General features: G+C 42.7%; 1 long non-coding RNA gene across 3 annotated transcripts in view; it reads left to right on the top strand.

Annotated features, from left to right (window-relative positions):
* Nucleotides 1–20,794: 20,794 nt before the first annotated feature.
* LOC121280985 overlaps nt 20,795–21,569 on the top strand; it is a 65,685-nt gene continuing 64,910 nt past the window's right edge. The window contains exon 1 of one of the 3 annotated variants that reach the window (XR_005943781.1): nt 20,795–20,954. This is a non-coding gene — a long non-coding RNA (uncharacterized LOC121280985). The remainder of the gene's footprint in view (nt 20,955–21,569) is intronic. The other 2 variants (XR_005943780.1, XR_005943782.1) reach the window with 2 other exon arrangements.

Here is a 21,569-nt window from a genome sequence, read left to right as displayed (position 1 = left end):
TTGAAACGTCAACTCTTTTCTTCTCCGCCGATGCTGCCAGACCTGCTGAGTTTTTCCAGGTAATTCTGTTTTTGTTAAAGATTTCCTATTGCAGGTCAGGCTCTTCAGATGACTTCACTCCATTGTGTGAGGGAGATGCAGTTTCTTAATTTCAATGCATGCCAATTTGACCCTTGATTTCCAGGATAGTATAATAAACATGGTTGGAGTTAATGTGTTCATTGTAATGTTTGCCATTATACCTGAACTTGAGTGACTAGAGGTTGTTGAGACTGGTAGACTTGTGGTGACAGTATGTGTTAAAACTGGTTTAAAATACTTGTGAAAGAATAATTATTCCCAGTAGGTTTGTAAACAAGCAACATATGATGTACAAATAGAGGCTAGAGGGAGCTGTTGCACAGCAAAGCTTTACTGAGTTTTAAATTTATTTTTGGTCAGATGCTGCCACCTGATGGTGAAGGTTTTGAACCAATGATGCAGATAAACACACAAAATATGACATGAACACAGCAGTCAAGGAATGCAAAACAGGGAGCTAAATTTAAATATCATTAGAGGGCAATAATCATCATTTTGAAAGTGAATACAGCAACAGCGATGAAGGTGATACAATAACATCACTGGAGACTGCTGCAAGGTAGATTTGAAGCACAGTATATCTGAGGTAGCAAATTTCAGGAGTGAAAATGCCCCTTTAATATAGAAAGAAATAATTTACCTTTGCAGAATTTACACATAGGAAAAACAGCTACCATCTTTGGCCAACACATGAAACTGGCATGGGATAACATCAAGCTGACCCTTAGGACCAAACTGATGGTTTATAAGGCCTGTGTTCTCAGCAAATTGCTCTGTGGCTGTGAAACATAGACAACTTACAGCTATCAAGAAAATAAGCTGGATTTCCATCTTTGCTGTCCGCAGTGCATTGTGGGTATATCCAGCCATGAAAAAGTCACAAATGTGGCTTCTCAAAGGCAGGGCTCCCAAGGTTGTTAGCACTCATCAAACAGGCAACTTTGTCGGCTTGGGTATGTCAATAGGATGGAAGACTTTATGGTGACGTAGCTATAGCCAGATGACCAATAGGACACCCAAAGTTCTGCTTCAAGGTTGCTTGCAAGCATGACATGAAGGCCCTAAACATCGATTACCATGCTTTGGAGTCACTAAAACAACTTTCATATGGATAATGCTGAGGATGAAGGATAAACCAAAAGGCTTGACTTTTTTTAATTCATTTATGTCACTGGCTAGCCCATTATTTATTGCCCATCACTAATTACCCTTGAGAGGGTGGTGGTGAGCTGCCTTCTTGAACCGCTGCAGTCCACGTGGTGCAGGTACACCCACAGTGCAGTTCGGGAGGGAGTTCCAGGGCCAGAATTTTACGTTAATTGGCCAGCCGGTATGAAATCGTGGTCAGGGGCCGATTGTAGGTGGTGGACTATTTCCCGCCTGCTCCCGGGCCCGCCCGACGACCTGAAAATCCTACCCTTTGAATTTCTCTTTCTGCTCAGCATATATATTTTCCTGTTTTGACTGTTCCAGTATTCCCTTGGCCAGCCTCCCACATTGCAACCACCATAAACTTGAATTTACCCAAAACTCTGCTGCCTGTACCCTAACTCACACCAAGTTCTGTGCACCCATAATCGCTGTGCTCTCTGACCTATATTGGCTCTGGTTCGGCAACATTTTGATTTTAACATCCTTATCCTTGTTTTCAAATTTCGCCACAGCCTGAGTCCTCCATATATTAATCACTTTCTCCAGTCCTACAACCCCATAAGATTTGTGTGCTCCTTCAATTTTTGCCTCTTGCATATCACCGATTTTCATTGTCTCACCATTGGCAACTGTGTCTTCAGCTGCCTAGTTGCTCAGCACTGGAATTGCCTCCCTAAATCTCTCTGCCTCACCCTTCCCCTTTAAGACACTCCTTCAGACCTATTTCTTTGATCAGGCTTTTGTTCACTCGTAATATCTTATTATGTGGCTTAGTGTCAAATTTTGCTCACTAATGCTCCAATGAAATACTTTGGGATCTTTCACTATATTAAAAGCGTTGTATAAATATAGGTTGTTGCTGTTGTCACTGAGAAGTGCCGTGGGACATAAAGGTATTACCATAATGAAAATTGTTGTTTTAATGAAAGGCAAACTTTGTCCACGTCAATTCTATCTCTTCCGAAACAGACCAACTTTTGGAATACAATGGGGCAGAGAAGGCAAAAATCCTGGAATAACTTAAGAAGCAGTTGAATGCCATGATTATGGAGGACTACAAAGTTTTTCTTGCTGGATTAAATAAAGGATGCTCTTCCTCATCTGTAACTATTTTGTGACGACTAGTCTGCTATAGTGTGGGCGGCATTTTGATGTATAGTCTCCTTATTTGCATCACCAAAACATGAGACACAGCTCCAGTTTAATGAGAGGGGAATCACTGTAATTCTATACAAATCAATCTTATATAAGTGGCACTTTGTTTTCAGTTACTATTTACATAAAATATATCTTTTATGTTGTGCATTGACTTTGTTCATGTTTGAACAGAACAGATGATGTTGAAAGTTTAATTGAATTTTTCAAACAGACTATGACTGATTTTTGCGGCCTCTGCTGGGTGGAAATGTGAACATTGTGCACTAAAAATTGCAACATTCAACTTACCGCTGCTTTTTTCAACCTTTTGTAGAAATAAGTGGCCAGGGCACCTGTCTGTTTTATCCAGGAGCCTGCTTGCAGCATGCAAATTGGGGCCCCTGCATAATCTGCTCATTCATAATAGGAGTAGAGCAGTCTAATAAACTCTAGCCCAGTGCCTCCCAAACTATTTTCCAGTGTGACCCTATTTTAACACACAGATGCCAGCAAAAGGAAAACAGCAATAAAGCAGCATAGTATCACTCAATATATTGTTCAAAGTTCACGTATTAGAAATTAACATATAATAGTACATCATATAAATATGAAAATCTGCGTTGTTCATGTACTTTGTAAAATGTTATTATTTTGTGTACTCATGAAGGTTTTAGCCAAGCTTTTCACTTATTAAATTCAATCATGGGACTTGGTGTTGCTGGCTAGGCCAGTATTTATCGCTCATCCCTAATTGCCCTTGAGAAGGTGGTGGTGACCTGCCTTCTTGAACCACTGCAGTCCATGTGGTGTAGGTACACCCACAATGCTGTTGGGGAGGGAGTTTCAGGATTTTGACCCAGAGACAATGAAAAAATGGCAATATATTTCCAAGTCAGGAAGGTGAGTGACTTGGAGGGGAACTTCCAGGTGGTGGTGTTCCAATGTATCTGCTACCCTTGACCTTCTAGAGGATAGTGGTCATGGGTTTGGAACGTGCTGTCTATGGAAGCTTAGTGAGTTCCTACAGTGCATCTTGTAGATGAATCACACTGCTGCCACTGTGCATCAATGGTGTGAATGTTTGTGGATGGGGTGCCAATCAAGCTGGCTGCCTTGTCCTGGATGGTGTCAAGCTTCTTGAGTGTTGTTGGAGATGTACGGATCTAGGCAAGTGGAGAGCATTCCATCACACTCCTGATTTGTGCCTTGTAGATGGTGGACAGGTTTTGGGGAGTCGGGAGGTGAGTTACTCGCCACAGGTTTTGTAGTGATTGTAAGTAAAACCTTTCCTACTGTTTTAGGGATCATGAGATTGTATTAACGAATCAGTCCTAAGTGCGGGGAAACCTAGGCGTGGAGTTTTCTCATCATGGGCCTGGTTCAAGCATGCAGCTTCTTCATGAGCTCTGTAAATAAAGTCAACTGTTTCAAGTTAGAAACCAGTCTGGTACAACCAAGTTTATTTAAATTGGGACAAGGATAAATAGCTCTGACGCTGCACCTCACCTCATGAATGTGAGTACGTCAATTCTTAAGGAAAGACAGAAAAGTATACTCACCAGTCATGCCACTCTTTGGCAGAACCAACCCTTATGACTTGTCCAGGGAAGATTGGAGCCAGTACGTAGAGCACCTGGGTTTTTATTTTCTGATGAATGAAATAACAGTGGAGGAGAAGCAGGAAACAATTCTTTTAAATGTCCATGGGACCAAGACATATAACCTCATCCATAGCCTGACGGCCTTGAATGCGCCAAATTCTAAGTCTTTTAACGAGCTGGTAGACCTTGTGAAGACACATTTTTAGCCGAAGCCTTAGGTAATTATGCAAAGATTTGAATTCAACTTAAGAGTATGAGCTCCGGGTGAGTCAATCGCAACCCTTATATCGTGAAGTTAAAACAGTTGAGCGAGCACTGCGGCTTTGGAGATCCATGTTGTAAGATTGTTTGGTTTATGACATACGCGACGACGTTATTCAGCGCTGTTTACTTCCAGAAGTTATTATTGATCTGAAGCGTGGCATAGAAATAGCACTAGCAATGGAGGGTGCTGAGAGGGATTCGCAGGCTTTGCAGAGTGTGCAACCTGGTGTCGTTCTTCAGTTGGGGTGGGGACCTACCGCAGGGTATGGTGTGAAAACCAGGGAGACAACCACAAAGTAGGAACAATCTCCACTGCTCGAAAAATGAACAGGCATTAGAAGCATCTCACCAACAATTCAGGAATTAATTTGTTACTGATGTGGGGATAACCATGTACCGGAAACCTGCAGATTTAAAGAGGCAGAATGCCACTACTGTCACAAAAAGGGGCATGTTATAATGCAAAGCAGGGCAAAATCAAGACAACCAATTAGACACCTGACCAAAATTATTGAAGTGCACAATATAACTGAACCAGATACTGCTAATACTGATATCTATTCCCTATACAATGTCAAAGCAGTAAAAACTGAGCCAATCACTGTCAACTTTCAAGTGAATAGGAAGCCTCTAGTCATGGAGGTGGACACAGGTAGACACAGGACACACATTTAAATACCTAAGTGAAGGTATTCAGCCACTGAATCTGGAGCAAACCATGGCTCAGCTGAAGATGGTCACTGGAGAGGCAATACAGGTAAAAGGCATTGCCATTGTACCTGTATTCTGTAGGCAACAGACAGACCAGCTTCCAGTGATCATTGACAGGTGAAGGACCTAGTCTTCTGGGCTGCGATTGGTTAAAAGAAAGAAATTAAACTCAACTGGTCAGAAACTTTTCAAGTTAGAACGGGAGGAATTCCTGAGCTGTTAAAGAAGTATGGCAGAGTATTTCATGACTAATTGGGAAAGATTAAGACCTAAAAGCAAAAATATATGAAGATTTGGAAGCAACACCCCGGTTCTTTAGACCTGTGCCTTACTCCCTAAAGGGGAAGGTGGATGCAGAATTGTGCCACTTAGAGAAGTTAGGAAAAATTCAGCCAGTCCAATTTTCAGAATGGGCAACGCCCATAGTCTCTGTGATGAAATCAAATCAAACTATTCACATCCGCAGAGACTACAAATTAACTGTGAACAAGGCTTCTAAATTAGATAAATATCCTATCCTAAGGATTGAAGATCTGTATGCTAAGCTTGCTGGAGGAAAATCCTGCACAATACTGGACATGATCCAAGCATACCAACAGCTAGAGCTGGACAGCACAACTGGAGGGTATGTAATAATCAACATGCACAAGGGCCTGTACCAACATACACACCTATCCTTTGGTATATCATCTGCCTGTGCGATTTTCCAAAGAACCATAGAAGGCCTATTGCAAGGACTTCCCCGAGTTCTAGTGTACCTGGACGACATCCTGATCACAGGACCAATGGAAGCCAAACATTTGGCCAACCTAGAAGAGGTTTTAAGGAGATTTTTGGAAGCTGGTGTATGATTGCAGAAAGAGAACTGTCCATTCCAAGTGACTGAAGTCACTTATTTGGGTCATTGAGTGATGCCCAATGGTTGCATCCAGTAGAGGAGCAAGTCAAGGCAATCAAGGAGGCGCCGCCTCCTACCAGTGTCACTGAACTGAAGTCTTTTTTGGGTATGATAAATTATTACGGTCACTTCTTGCCAAACATGTCAACAGTGTTAGCCCCTTTACACTTATTATTGAAGAAGAACCATAGATGATCATGAAAGGCACAACAAGAAGAAGCCTTCGTATAAGTCAAGAAGCTATTGCACTTATCATGACTACTAGTACATTATGACCCAACAAAAGAATTAATATTAACCTGTGATGCATCTCCCCACAGTGTGGGAGTAATGTTGTCACACAGAATGGAAAATGGTTCCAAAAGGCCAATAGGCTATGTCTTCAGGACCCTCAATGCAGTCAAGATGGTTTACTCACAAATTGAAAAAGAAGGTTTATCAGTAATATTTGGAGTAAAGAAATTCCATCAATATCTGCATTGTTGACATTTCACCATAGTGTCAGATCACAAGCCACTATTTATTTAGTGAAGATAAAGCAACTCCACCAATGGCCTCTGCCAGAATTCAACGATGGGCCTTGCTTCAGTCAGCATATGAGTACACCTTTGTCAGGAAGATGTAATAATTTTCATAATGTTATTGGAATTTATGGTAAAGTACAGTAATAATGGGATCTGTGCCTATGGATGTATGTGTGTGTGTGTGTGTGTGTGTGTGTGTGTTTGTGTGTGTGACTGTGTGTGACTTAATTGAATTAAAGGCAGCTGGTCTGAAGGCTTTGATGTATCAGAAGATGAGCTAGGTTTGAAATATTAAGTAGGTAAACATGGGGGAAGTTTTAGGATGTAAGGTGTAAAGGGAACATTTGTATTTTTAAATAAACCAGACCAGCTTGAATTCAAAAGAGGGGGTAAAATATTTCACCTAGCCAGGAGAAGTTAAGAAACAATGTGTTTATTTTTCCCAAAGATTACTGGTAAAATTGGTACTATGCTAGATTTTATTATTAGAGAGATAAATTCTGAAGACATGGTGAATGAATGGAACTTTGCATTCAAAGGGGAAAATATGTATAAAGGCGAGAAGGCTATGTGTAAGGGAAGGAATTCTAAGATCTAACAAACGTGAAAAACCTCTAACCTCTAAGCCTCAAAATGCTGACTGCAAAAACTGAAGTTAAGAAAACTCACTTTGAATTTGACTGTTCAGGGTATTGTGTTACTTTGCCTGGATCTTTTAAAATATGTGTGTTTTGCTGTTGCCTTAACAGAGGTGTAACTGGGAGTTAGATTGCCTAGGGGAGGTAGGAATTATCATAGTAGTAATTTGTAAACCTATACATGTGCTAAAAATCATTGTTTTTTTCTATTTAATAAAGGTTTAATTTAGTTTTGTAAGAAACCAATAAGACATGGTAGTCTTATTACTTCTGAATTCAAAGCATACATCTTGAAATATTTGTAAATCTCAAAACAGCTATGGCAGTTGTTTCAAGTTTCCCTGTGAGTTTGAGCAGCTCAGCATTTACCATTGGCTATGCCATAACAACCTTTATGCGCCATCTAGGTGTGCACATAGCAAAAGTAGATGCACTCAGTCGTCTTCCATTGCCAGATAGCATTGTATAGGCTCCAGTGCCTCAAGAAGTTGTAATTGCGCTGAATTTCCTGGGCACCTCACTGGTCTGTGCGAAGTATTACACAAACCAGGATCGAATTTTATCAAAAGTCCGAGACCAAGTATTGCAAGGAAGGTGGAATGCACCAGTCTCTGAAGAAATAAAATCATTCAATGCCCGTAAAATTGAGTTAAGTTGCCAAGAAGGGGAGCAAAAGTCATTCTCCCTTCGCAAGGAAGAGAACAACTCTTGACAGAGCGCCACAGTGTGAATCCAGACATTTCGAAAATGAAGATGCTCGTGCGAAGCTATATCTGGTGGCCAGGTATAGGCTGTGATATAGAAAAAATGGTTAAACAATGCCTGCAGTGTCAGCAACAACAGAAGTTGCCTGTTTCAGCTCCACTGCATCCATGGGAGTGGCCTGGTTGACTCTGGGTTAGGCTATATAAAGACTATGTAGGTCAGTATTTAGGTACCATATTTTTATTGATCATCGAAGTACATTCTAAGTGGCTGGTTGTGTGCAACTGTGGAAAATCTGTGCCAATGGTTTAGTGTACATGACCTACCAGAAGTCATTGTTTCCAATAATGGTACTGCTTTCACCAGTGTGGAATTCCAGAGATTCATGAGTTTAAATGGGATTAAACATATTAAAAAAGCACCATATCATCTGCCATCCATTGGGTTAGCAGAAGGAGCAGTGCAAACCTTCAAAACAGGAATAAAGAAGTTATCTGAAGGAACATTAGAAATAATAATTTCACGATTTCTATTCAACTATCGTATGACCCCTCATGGGTTCAGCCTCCACATTCAAAGGATCATCCTCCGCCATTTCTGCCAACTCCAGCATGATGCCACCACCAAACACATCTTCCCTTCACCTCCCCAGCGGCATTCTGCAGGGATTGTTCCCTCCGGGACACCCTGGTCCACTCCTCCATCACCCCCTACACTTCAAACCCCTCCCACGGCACCTTCCCATGCAACCGCAGAAGGTGCAACACCTGCCCCTTTACTTGCCCTCTCCTCATCGTCCAAGGGCCCAAACACTCCTTTCAAGTGAAGCAGCATTTCACTTGCACTTCCCTCTATTTAGTCTACTGCATTCGCTACTCGCAATGCGGTTTCCTCTATATTAGAGAGACCAAACGCAGACTGGGTGACCGCTTTGCAGAACACCTTCGGTCTGTCCGCAAGCATGACCCAGACCTCCCTGTTGCTTGCAATTTCAACACACCACCCTGCTCTCATGCCCACATATCCGTCCTTGGCCTGCTGCAATGTTCTAGTGAAGCTCGACGCAAACTGAAGGAACAGCACCTCATCTTCTGACTAGGCACTTTACAGCCTTCCGGACTGAATATTGAGTTCAACAATTTTAGATCATGAACTCTCTCCTCCATCCACACCACCTTTCCGATCCCCCTTTTTTCCAATAATTTATATGGATTTTTCTTTTCCTACCGATTTCCATTATTTTTAAATGTATTTCCATCCATTATTTTATCTCTACCTTTTAGCCTATTTCGATCCCTTCCCCCCACCCCACCCCCACTAGGGCTATCTGTACCTTGCATGTCCTGCTTTCTACCCTTAATGTCACCTATTATCACATTCCTTAGATAATATCACCACCTTCAACACCTCTTTGTCCTTTTGGCTATGACATCTTTTGGCAATCTCCATCTATCACTGGCCCTCTATCCAGCTCTACTTGTCCCACCACCCCTCCCCCCCTACCCCTACCTTAAACCAGCTTATATTTCACCTCACTTCTATTTTCCCTTAGTTCTGTTGAAGAGTCGTACGGACTCGAAATGTTAACTGTATTCCTCTTCGCAGATGCTGTCAGACCTGCTGAGTTTTTCCAGGTATTTTTATTTTTGTTATACGTTCAACACCATCTGAATTATTGTTGAACCGCCACCTTCGTACAAGATCGTGTCTGGTTTTTCCTAACTTACATGGGAATAAGACCATAAGACATAGAAGCAGAAATTAGGCTATTTGGCCCATCGAGTCTACTCCAGCATTCAATCATGGCTGATAAGTTTCTCAACCCCATTCTCCCGCCTTCTCCCCATAACCTTTGATCCCCTTACCAATCAAGAACCTATCTATCTTGGGTCTTAAATGTACTCAATGACCTGGCCTCCACAGCCTTCTGTGACAATGAATTCCATAGATTCACCACTCTCTGGCTAAAGAAGTTTTTCTTCATCTCTGTTCTAAAAGGTCTTCCCTTTACTCTGAGGCTGTGCCCTCAGGTCCTAGTCTCTCCTACTAATGGAAACATCTTCCCCACTATCCAAGACTTTCAGTATTCTATAAGTTTCAGTCAGATCCCCCCTCATCCTTCTAAACTCCATTGAGTATAGACCCAGAGTCCTCAAACTTTCCTCATATGTTTAGCCTTTCATTCCTGGGATCGTTCTCGTGAACCTCCTCTGGACCCTCTCCAGGGCCAGAACATCCTTCCTGAGATACGGGGCCCAAAATTGCTCACAATATTCTAAATGTGGTCTGACCAGAGCCTTATAAAGCCTCAGCAGCACATACCCGCTTTTATATTCTAGCCCTCTCGAAATAAATGCCAACATTGCATTTGCCTTCCTAACCACTGACTCAACCTGCAAGTTAACCTTAAGAGAATCCTGGACTAGGATTCCCAAGTCCCTTTGCACTCCAGATTTCTGAATTCTCTCCCCATTTAGAAAATAGTCTATGCCTCTATTCTTCCTACCAAAGTGCATGACCTCACACTTCCCCACATTGTATTCCATCTGCCACTTCTTTGCCCATTCTCCTAACCTGTCTAAATCCTTCTGCAGCCTCCCCGCAACCTCAATACTACCTGTTCCTCCACCTATCTTTGTATCATCTGCAAACTTAGCATCCTGCCCTCAGTTCCTTCATCTAGATCAATAATGTATAAAGTGAAAAGTTGTGGTCCCAACACTGACCCCTACGGAACTCCACTAGTCACCGGCCGCCATCCTGAGAAGGACCCTCTTATCCCCACTCCCTACCTCCTGCCAGACAGCCAATCTTTTATCCATGCTAGTACCTTGCCTCTAACACCATGGGTTCTTATCTTACTGAGCAGCCTCCTGTGCGGCACCTTGTCAAAGGCCTTCTGGAAGTCCAAGTCGATCACATCCATTGGTTCTCCTTTGTCTAACCTACTCGTTACCTCCTCAAAGAATTCTAACAGATTTGTCAGGCATGACCTCCCCTTGATGAAACCATGCTGACTTTGCCCTATTTTATCATGCACTTCCAAGTATTCTGAAATCTCATCCTTAATAATGTACTCTAAAATCTTACCAACAACTGAGGTCAGGCTAATTGGCCTGTAATTTCCCGTCTTTTGCCTCACTCCCTTCTTAAACAGGGGGGTTACATTAGCGATTTTCCAGTCCTCTGGGACCCTCCCTGACTCCAGTGATTCCTGAAAGATCACCACTAACACCTCACTATCTCTTCAGCTATCTCCTTCAGAACTCTGAGGTGTAATCCATCTGGTCCAGGTGATTTATCCACCTTCAGACCTTTCAGTTTTCCTAGCACCTTCTCCTTGGTAATGGCCACCATACTCACCTCTGCCCCCCAACTCTCTTGAACTTTGGGGATGTTACTCGTGTCTTCCACAATGAAGACTGACACAAAGTACCTATTCAGTTCCTCCGCCATTTCTTTGTTCTCCACTACTACTTCTCCAGCATCATTTTCCAGTGGCCCAATGTCCACTTTTGCCTCTCTCTTACTCTTTATGTATCTAAAAAAACTCTTGCAATCTTCTTTTATATTACTAGCTAGTTTACCCTCATATTTAATCTTCTCCCTCCTTATTTCTTTTTTAGTTGTCCTCTATTGGTCTTTGTTGGCTTCCCAATCTCCTGGTTTCCCACTGCTCTTCGCCACATTGTATGCTTTCTCTTTAGCTTTTATGCTGTCCCTGACTTCCCTTGTCAGCCGTGGTTGCCTCATCCTCCCTTTAGTATGCTTCTTTTTCCTAGGGATGAATTTTTGCTATGTCTCCCAAATTACTCCCAGAAACTCCTGCCGTTGCTGTTCCACTGCAGGGAAGAACCAGAGTAGTCAGAAAGTGAATCATGACATTCACAACAAAGTTCAAAAATTTATTGTGGGAGAGACAGTTTTCATGCAAAATTTTGGAAATAGACCTAGTTGTGTTCCTGGTATAATTGTCTCTGAAAATGGACCTTTGTCATACGAAGTGAAAGTGGGAACCGGATTGTTCGAAAAAATGTGGATCATCTCAGAAGTAGAGAGACACACCAACAACCAATTATTCCGCCTGAAATTGATGTCAACTTTTCAGCCCTGAGATGACAGATTGACCTGGTATAGACATACTTGATGTCTCTGTTGAATGAAATAATTCTGAACTGCCATTGTCAAAGGATGACACTGATGTTGTAGTTCCTGATCATGCCGATCCAGTGGGAGAACCTCAAGTCATAGAACTAGGTCGCTCTAACCGAATTAGAAAACTGCCTCCGAGGTTTAATCTATAATCATGTGAACTGTGCATATATGTATATATTATGGATAAGCTATTCTTGTAAATAAGAGATATAAAAAAATTAAAGGGGGAGGAACGTAATGATTGTAAGTAAAACCTTTCCTACTGTTTTAGGGATCATGTAATTGTATTAACAAATCAACCCTAAGTACGAGTAATCTTAGGGGCAGAATTTTCCAGCCGCGGGCCTGGTTGAAGCATGTAGCTTCTTCAAGATCTCTGTAAATAAAGTTAACTGTTTCAAGTAAGAAACCTGTCCGGTACAACCAAGTTTATTATGGCATTTCTAGCCTCTGACCTGCTCCTGTAGCCATAGATTTATATGGCTAGTCCAGTTCGTTTGTGGTCAATAGTATCTCCCAGGATGTTGATAATGGGGGATTCAGCAATGGTAATGCCATTGAATGTCAAGGGGCAATTGTTAGATTCTCCCTTGTTGGAGATGGTCATTGCCTGGCATTTGTGTGGCATGAATGTTACTTGCCACTTGTCAGCCCAAGTATTGATATTGTCCAGGTCTAGCTGCATTTGGACATGGACTGCTCTGGTATCTGAGAAGTCGCGAATGGTGCTGAAGATTGTGCAATCATCAGTGAACACCCCCATCTCTGATCTTATATGAAAGGAAAGTCATTGTTGAAACAACTGAAGATAGTTGGGCTGAGGACACTACCCTGAGGAACTCCGGCAGTGATGTCCTGGAACTGAGGTGATTGACCTCCAACAACCACAACCATCTTCCTATGTGCTAGGTATGACTCCAGCCAATAGAGAGTTTTCCCCCGATTCCCATTGACTCCAGTTTTACTAGGACTCCTTGATGCCACATTCTGTCAAATGCTGCCTTGATGTCAAGGGCAGTCACTCTCACCTCAACTTGCGAGTTCAGCTCTTTTGTCCATGTTTGAACCAAGACTGTAATGATGTCAGGAGTTGAGTGGCCTTGGCAGAACCCAAATTGAGCATCTGTAGGCAGGTTATTGCTAAGCAAGTGCCACTTGATAGCTCCGTTGATGACCCCTTCCATCACTCTGCTGATGATCGAGAGTAGACTGATGGGGCGGTAATTGGTCAGGTTGGATTTGCCCTGCCTTTTGTGTACAGGATATACGTAGGCCATTTTACACATTGCTGGGCAGATGCCAGTGTTTTAGCTGTGCTGGAACAGCTTGGCTAGTGGCATGGCAAGTTCTAGAGCACAGGTCTTCAGTACTATTGTTGAAATGTTGTCAGGCTCATAGCCTTTGCTGTATCCAGTGTCCTCAGCTGTTTCTTGATATCACGTGGAGTGAATTGAATTGGCTGAAGACTGGCATCTGTAATGCTGGGGACCTCCGGCCAAGATGGATCATCCACTCGGCATTTCTGGCTGAACGTTGTTGCAAATGCTTGGCCTTATCTTTAGCACTGGTGTGGTGGGCTCCCCCATCATTGAGGATGGGGATGTTTGTGGAATCTCCTTCTCCAGTGAGTTGCTTAGCTGTTTAATACCGCACACACATGCACACACACACACACACACCACATACACACATGCACGCATGCCGCGCACACGCAAACACGCACCCCTCTTCCCAACCCCACCCCCTGACTTACTCACTTACTCAGCAGTCCCTTTTCCCAACTCCCTCTCCACCGCTCACTCACTCAGCAGCCCTCATCGCAAATGCCCTCCCCCACTCATCATTCACTTTGCGAATCCTCTCCCCTTTCTCCACTTTGGGCCTGGTTGCTGGTGCCTGAAAAGTAGAGGCACTATTAGTGCCTCTGATTAAGGTGCCTGTACAACAGGCGGACAGGAACAGAACAGGAGCCATCCTCTACCTGTACTAAGTCAGCGCACAAACATCCCGGGTGCATTCAAGCTTACTGCTAAAAGTGTTTTCTGAGGTTAAAGAGAGTTTTGTGTGCATCATCTACTTTTGCTGTTTGACGGCATCAGTCCAGTGGTTCCAGAGCTGCCTCACCAGAACTTCCAGACTGGCAGTCACTTCTCTACAATCACCATTGCTTATATGAGGATAGGATCTCTGGGACCCCATTGGGAGTCACAAACCAAAATTCAGGAACGCCTGCCCTAACCAAATGAGGTGTCCACTCACTGATTCCACAAACACTAGCAGGATCAGCATGGTGGCATTGTGGCTCATGGATTTTCGTGTCAGGAAGTTCACCATAATTCCTTCGACAGCACTTTCCAAACACATGATCTCTACCACTGAGAAGGACAAGGGCAACAGATGCATGGGGACACCACCATCTGAAACTTCCCCTCCAAGCTGCACACCATCCTGACTTGGAACTACATCGTTGTTCCTTCACTTTCGCTGGGTCAAAATCTGGAACTCCCTTCCTAACAGCACTATGGGTTACTGTAGTAATTATGGTTTTGTTAAATGTTGGACTGTACTTTTAAGAATAGTCCTGTGATGTAAGATCACATGATCTGTGTAAACCAATGTGATAGAGATAGAGATGGAGTTGAAAGCACATTTGTAGTTGCTGCTGACTGTATTGAAAGAAACATAATGCTTCCATGTAGAAAGTTGTCTGCAAATCAACTCAATTACAAATAGGTGATAAGGCCACACTACAACAAACTGGTGACAAAGATAAATCAAGATAAATCGGAATTGGTACTGTACCTTAGCCAGCGATTGTGAGTATCAATGCCTGTTTAAAATAACAAAAGATATACTCACCCAAAATGCCACAATTTGGTAGAATCGATCCCTTTGAGCCAGCCACAGACGATTGGTCTCAGCATACAGAACGCCTCGCGTTCTTCTTTCAAGCGAACAAAATGATGGAGGAGGAGAAGAGGCAAGTGATCCTCTTGAGTACTTGTGGGAGCAATGCCTACAGATTGATTCAAAGTTTGACGGCATCCAGATTCAAAGTATTTCGGAGAATTGGTGGACCTTGCGAAGGGACATTTTCAACTCAAACCCTCAGTGTAAAGGTTCCAGTTCATTTTGCGAAATAGAGCCCTGGGTGAGACTATTGCAAACTATGTGACAAATTTGAAACAACTAATGGAATATTGCAACTTTGAAGAGACTCTCAATGACATGCTCAGAGATCATTTAGTGTGTGGTGTGAAAGAAGACGTTATTCAGAGAAGATTGCTGGCTGAAGTGAATCTGGATTATAAGAAGACATTAAAAACAGCGTTGGCCATGGAAAGCACTGTAAGAGATTCAAAAGCAAATCAAGGGGCGCAAAATGGCGCTGTATTCCAAATTGGGCAACAACAGTCAAGTGAAAGTGGCACGAAAAAGCGAGAGTCCTCTGCGAAGCGGGAAACAGCCCCCACTAACCAAAAAATAAGAAATAATTTAGCAGCTAAATTGAAGGACAACGTTAATCGATGTGGAAAAAATCAGTCTTTTAGTGATTGGCAGTTTAAAAAAGTAGAACATTACTTTTGTCACAGGAGTGGACATATAATGAGACACTGCAAAGAGAGATTTAAATAAGCTTGCAAGCAACAGATGAAATCCAATGAAATCTACAGTGTAGAAGAGCCTGAAACAATAAATTCATTGTTTAACATGAAAGTTGGGAAGACAGAGCTGATATTTGTTACAGTACAAGTGAATGGTAAACCAGTAAAATGGAAGTAGACATGGGAGTTTCCACTCCTGTAATTGGAGAACACACTTTCAGATAATTAAATAATGTGAATATCAATTTGGAACAAACATCTGCCAATCTGAAAACGTACACAGGTGAAGAAATCCAAGAAGGTATCAGCAGAGTAAATGTCCATTACAGAAACCAACTGGCACATTTACCCATGATGGTCATAGTAGGTGAAGGGCCAAGTCTTCTTTGACAAGATTAGTTAAAGGAGATTAAATTAAACTGGTCTGAAATCTTCCAGTTGAGAGCAAGTGTGCTACCAGAGCTGCTTAAAAAGTATGCTACCGTCTTCAAGGATGAACTGGGAAAAATCCAAGGCCTACAGGCCAAGGTTTACGTGGACCTAGAAGCAACCCTTTGCTTTATGAAAGCAAGACTGGTGCCATATGTCCTGAGAGAGAAGGTTGATGCTGAGCTGAACCAATTAGAGAGGTTGGGTGTCATAAAAGCAGTTCAGTTCACAGAACTGAGTTCTGTTGAAGGGTCATGAGGACTCGAAATGTCAACTCTTTTCTTCTCCACCGATGCTGCCAGAACTGCTGAGTTTTTCCAGGTAATTCTGTTTTGTTATCTATTTGGGCCACCAGGTAGATTCTCAGGGGTTACACTTGGTTGAAGAGAAGGTTAAAGCAATAAGCGAGGCACCTGCTCCCAACAACGCCTCTGAACTTAAATCATTTTTAAGAATTTAAAATTATTATGGGTGATTTTCACCTAATTTATATACAGTTCTGGCTCCTCTGCATTCACTGCTAAGAAAGAACCAACATTGGTCTTGGGTGGCACCCCAAAAAGCAGCTGTGAAACAAAGTGAAACAGCTGTTACACTCATCCAATCTGTCAGTGCATTATGACCAGACAAAAGAATTGGTGCTAACATGCGATGCTTCTCCCTATGGAGTGAGAGCGGTACTGTGTCATAGGATGGATGATGACACAGAGCAGCCAATGGGCTATGTATCCAGGACACTTACCACAGCTGAAAAAGGATATTTTCAGATTGAAAAGGAAGGCCTGTCAACCATTTTTGGTGTAAAAAAATTTCACCAATATGTGCACAGTCAGCATTTCATGATTGTATCAGAGCACAAACCACTACTGGGTTTGTTTAGCAAGGAAAAGCTATACCACCCATAGCCTTAGCAAGAATACAATGATGGGCCTAATTTTGTTGGCTTATGAATACACCTTTGCACATAGGCCTGGTATTCACATCGCAAATGCCGATGGCCTGAGTCACCTGCCCTTACAAGAGAATGACAACCACGTCCCAGTTCCAAGGGAACTCGTTTTACTGTTAAATTTTTTAGATTTCTTGCCAGTATGTGCCAGACAGATCTGGGACTGGGCGAGTCAGGACCCAGTCCTATCTCGAATGCAAGACCAAGTCTTACATGATTGGTTCCAGGAGCCAGTCTCCAATAAAATTAAGTATTTCTTCAGTCAAAGACACGAGATGAGCAGTCAAGATGGCATTCTTTTGTGGGGTGCACGGGTAATAGTTCCTCCAAAGAGAAGTGAGCCACTTTTAGTCGAACTACACAGTGCCCATCCAGGGATCTCACAAATGAAAACCATAGTGTGCAGCTACCTATGGTGGCTGGGGATGGATAGTGATATTGAAAATTTGGTAAAGCACTGTGTGCAATGTCAGCAGCTGCAAAAGTTGCCAGTGGCAGCTCCACTGCACTCATGGGATTGTCCTGGTAAACCCTGGGGACGGTTACACATTGACTATGTCAGACCCTTCCTTGGACCCATATTTCTGCAGATTATAGATGCCTATTCCAAGTAGTTAGATGTTTATGAGGTGAAGTCACCAACGTTGGGTGTTACAATAGAGAATCAACAACAGAGCTTTGCCTTTCTCAGACTACCAGTAGTAGTCATATCTGTTACCGACACTGCATTCACGAGCGCTGTGTTCCAATAATTTATCAACCTCAATGGTATCACTTATGTGAAGACTGCACCATGCCATTTGTCATCAAATGGACTGACAGAAAGGGCAGTTCAAACTTTTAGGCAGGCATGAAGAAGTCAACAGGTGATTTGTTGGAGACCAAGCTTGCATGCTTTCTTTTCCACTACAGGATGACACCCCACACTACAGGAGCAACACCTGCAGAATTGTTGATGAGACACTGGCTAAGGACAAGACTGACCCTAATGTTTCCAAATTTGGAGGGGAAGGTGGAGAAGTGTCAAGGAAACCAAAAAGCTACGCATGACTTGCATAGCCGTGAGAGACAATTTACTGTTGGAGAAGCAGTATATGTGAAGAATTTTGGTGGAGGACTGAAGTGGTTACTGGGTAAAGTAAGTTCAGTAACTGGACCATACCATGCGGAAGTGGAAGGCTGGATCACCCGTAAGCATGTGGACCATTTAAGAAAAAGAGAGATACCACAACAAGATATGGTTCCACCTGTAACTATTACTGAACCAATGCTCCCTGTTGAAGATGCTCAACCAAAGACTGACATGTGTGATGTCTCTGTCAGAGTGGAAAACACTGAATTGCAAGTGCCCACCGAGGTACCTGATGTTCATTCAATTCCAGAGAGTATGGTTCCTGAAAAAGAACCTGAAGTCGTGGAGCTGCGATGTTCCACATGAATCAGGAAAACACCTGAAAGACTGAATTTGTAAATTTCATGACCTGTATAAATATTATAATGCCATGAGATAAATATACTTATAAATACAGTATGTACAGCAAAGTTAAGGGGAGAGGAGTATAGTAATTATGGCTTTGTTAAATGTTGGACTATACCTTTAAGAATAGTCCTGTGATGTAAGATTACATGATCTGTGAAAACCAATATGTGAGTAGCACGGGCTACCCCCACGGTCAGTGTAGAGATAGAGATAGAGTTGAAAGCATACGTGTAGTTGATGCTGGCTGTATTGGAAATAAACCTACGGGAGGATTTTCCCCTCGTCGGGCAGGCACGATGGGCGGGCCTGGGAGTGGCTGTGAAACCGACTGCAATCGGGCCCTGACTGCGACTTCACGCTGGATGGCCAATTAACGACCAGCCAACGTGAATTGCATGCTGAAACACTCAGCGCTGCCTGGGAGGGGAGGAGGGCGAGTACGGAAGTCAGCGCATGCGAGTGGGCGCGCTCAGTGAAAGCTCCATGCGGGCACAGAGCTACCTCAGGGAGCTGAAGATTTTCAATTTTACAAATAAAGATTTTAAAATTAAGGAAATCATGTGACTGTCACATGAGCAAGGAAATGCTAAAAATGGCTTTTAAAAGTTTTTTTAAAATCAATGGTCAAAACCTCATCCCGCCCGTGGATGTGGTTTCGCAAAAAACGCAAAGGCCATTTGGCCTTTTTGCCCGCCCACCAACCGTAATGTTGGATGGGCAGTGAAAAATTCAATTAATTGATTAAGGACCTTAATAGACCTCTTAATTGTTGGTGGGTATGCTGCTGCCTCTTGCGTGTGCCTGCCGGCTGAAATATCATGTGAGTGTGCAATGACGTCGGGACGCTTGCCCAAAATCACCGTGCACTATTTATCTCCCATTCAGGTCAGGCGCATGTCCACCCGACAAGGGAAAAATCCTGCCCCTAATATTTCCGCTTAGAAAGTTGTCTGCAGATCAACTCCATTACAAATAGGCGACAAGGCCACACTACAACAGTTACCTATACCACGTGGACTGCAGCAGTTCAAGAGGGAGGTTCACCACTTCCTTCTCAAGGGCAATTAGGGATGGGCAATAAATGCTGGCCTAGTCAATGATGTCCACATCCCATGGAAGAATAAAAGCAAACATTGGTACTCCATTTAAAAGTCAATTAGCCTCTCAATGAATTATGATTAACATTAATATTTTCATTGAATGTGGTTGCAGATATACAATGCCACACTTGTTAGGAGGTAGTACAGAAGGCCATAATGATTATGATTTGTCTTATAGACCTAGCCCATGTTTGCTGGGTCCATGTATTGAACAGCAACTCGCTTGCCCCTGTCTAACACGTATACTAGGTTGGTTCTCAAGTTGACTGTAGGGAAGTGCATTAACTCATTATAGTGAAAGGCAGTCCTTTCCACAGCATGACCTGAAACTTAAGAAAGAACTCTCCCAGGCGGCTTTAACACTGATAATATCCATTCACCCATGCAAATAGCAAGATCGCATTATAGTTTTTTTAAAAAAAAATCAGCATTTGAAGACAAAACAGGTTCACATCGATCCCTAGACCAAAGCTTTGATCCAACTCTGTGCAGGTACCAAGACATTTCAAGTACCTGGTCCAGTTGAACTCCGAGATAATGAATACCAATAAAACAGTGTATTTTCCAGCCAAAATGACAGGATAAAACTGTTCAGTAACTTCATGAATACCCACTACTATGATGTTTTTTTAAAGGCTAAGAATTAGTTATAGTATATCTGGGCCCATAGAAATACACTATCAGATGGAAAATATGCACCCGCCACATGGGAAAACTTAAAGTGTGGATACATATCCTACCTTTTTATGCTGATTATATCACTGCACAGACCAACAAACAGTAAGAACTCATTTAGTGTTGCCCCATTAACATTGTTTTACTTTAACATTGGTAATCTCGTTGAGCATTGCAAGATTCGTTTTAATGTTGTTCCTGCCTGACCTGATTGGTAGGTATTTTGAAGCGGCCTTTCTCCACTTCCTGAGTTGTGGCCCACCCCACTCCCAAACCAATCCTCTCTCCGAACCTCCCACTCCCTGACTCACCCTCTCACCACTTCCCTCTTCTGGACCTGCATTGAAGATCCAGATCTGAAACAAAGCTGGAGCCCCGATGTTGTGGTTGTGCAAGACCCACTGCTACAGAAATGCTGAGCTACGGCTGCTGCAATCCAGGTTTTTAAAAAAGTGCTCCTGCCTCATTGCTCCTCTCCTGAGCCCTCGCTCACAGTGAGGGTTCAAGAGAAGGAAGCGGATGTCGGGAGCATTTAATAAAAATATGTATTGTAGCAGCCCCAGCTCAGCACTTCTGTACCATCGGGTCCCACACTTCCACAACATCAGTGCTTCAGTTTCGGATCAGATTTGGACCTTCAACGGGAATGCAGGTCCAGGAGAGGGAAGTTGTGAGAGGGTGAGTCAGGGAATGGGAGTCAGGGTTTGGCGAAAGGGTGGGTCCAGAAGAGGTAAAAGGCCACAATTCAGTGGGTTAGTGAGGGGAAAGATCTGCAGTGATTGGGAGGATCAGGGGGCGTGAGGTTCAGGAAGTAGTCTCAGCAGCGAGTAGGAGGTATTGTAAATAGAAGGTAACATTTTTCTTTTATATTTTTAAACCTATTTTACTGTAAAAGTTATTTCATTTACCAATGTCGGAATTTAATAATGTAAAATATTTCAACTTAGAGGGTGTAATGTTTTAATATGTCTTTTTCTGATAAGGAAGGTCCTAGAGGACCTAACTACAGTTTTAACATTCATTCCTAATAACCAATGTTTCACTTAAAGTCACGACCTTCAGGAACACAACCACAACTTTTAAATGTGGACTTACTGTGTTGTATATTCAAGATTGAACTTGATAGTTTTTTAGGAAATCCAGGGATTTGGGAATGAGGTATTGGGGGGGGGGGGGGGGGGGGGGGGTGGTGGTGTGGGGGGTTGTGGGTGAGCAGGAGAAGTGGAATTGATGTAGAAGTCCACCAATGATAATATAGACTGGCTGAGCAGTCTTAATTGACCATGCAACCAACCCCTGCTTTTATTTCTTATATTCTTGTGACTTTTACAGTCATCTTAGGCTTAAGCCAACAAGAAAACAATGCAAAATTCCCAACCACTTTTGGAACCATCTTCTGATTTTCCTAATTATCTTGCTTTTGTAACTGTTCTAGTGTTGTCTGTGATGGATTCTGAGAAGGATA

Source organism: Carcharodon carcharias, chromosome 8, assembly GCF_017639515.1.
Source record: "Carcharodon carcharias isolate sCarCar2 chromosome 8, sCarCar2.pri, whole genome shotgun sequence".
NCBI lineage: Eukaryota > Metazoa > Chordata > Chondrichthyes > Lamniformes > Lamnidae > Carcharodon > Carcharodon carcharias.
Note: the sequence above shows the minus strand (reverse complement) of the source record. Positions and strands in the feature narration are given on the sequence as shown.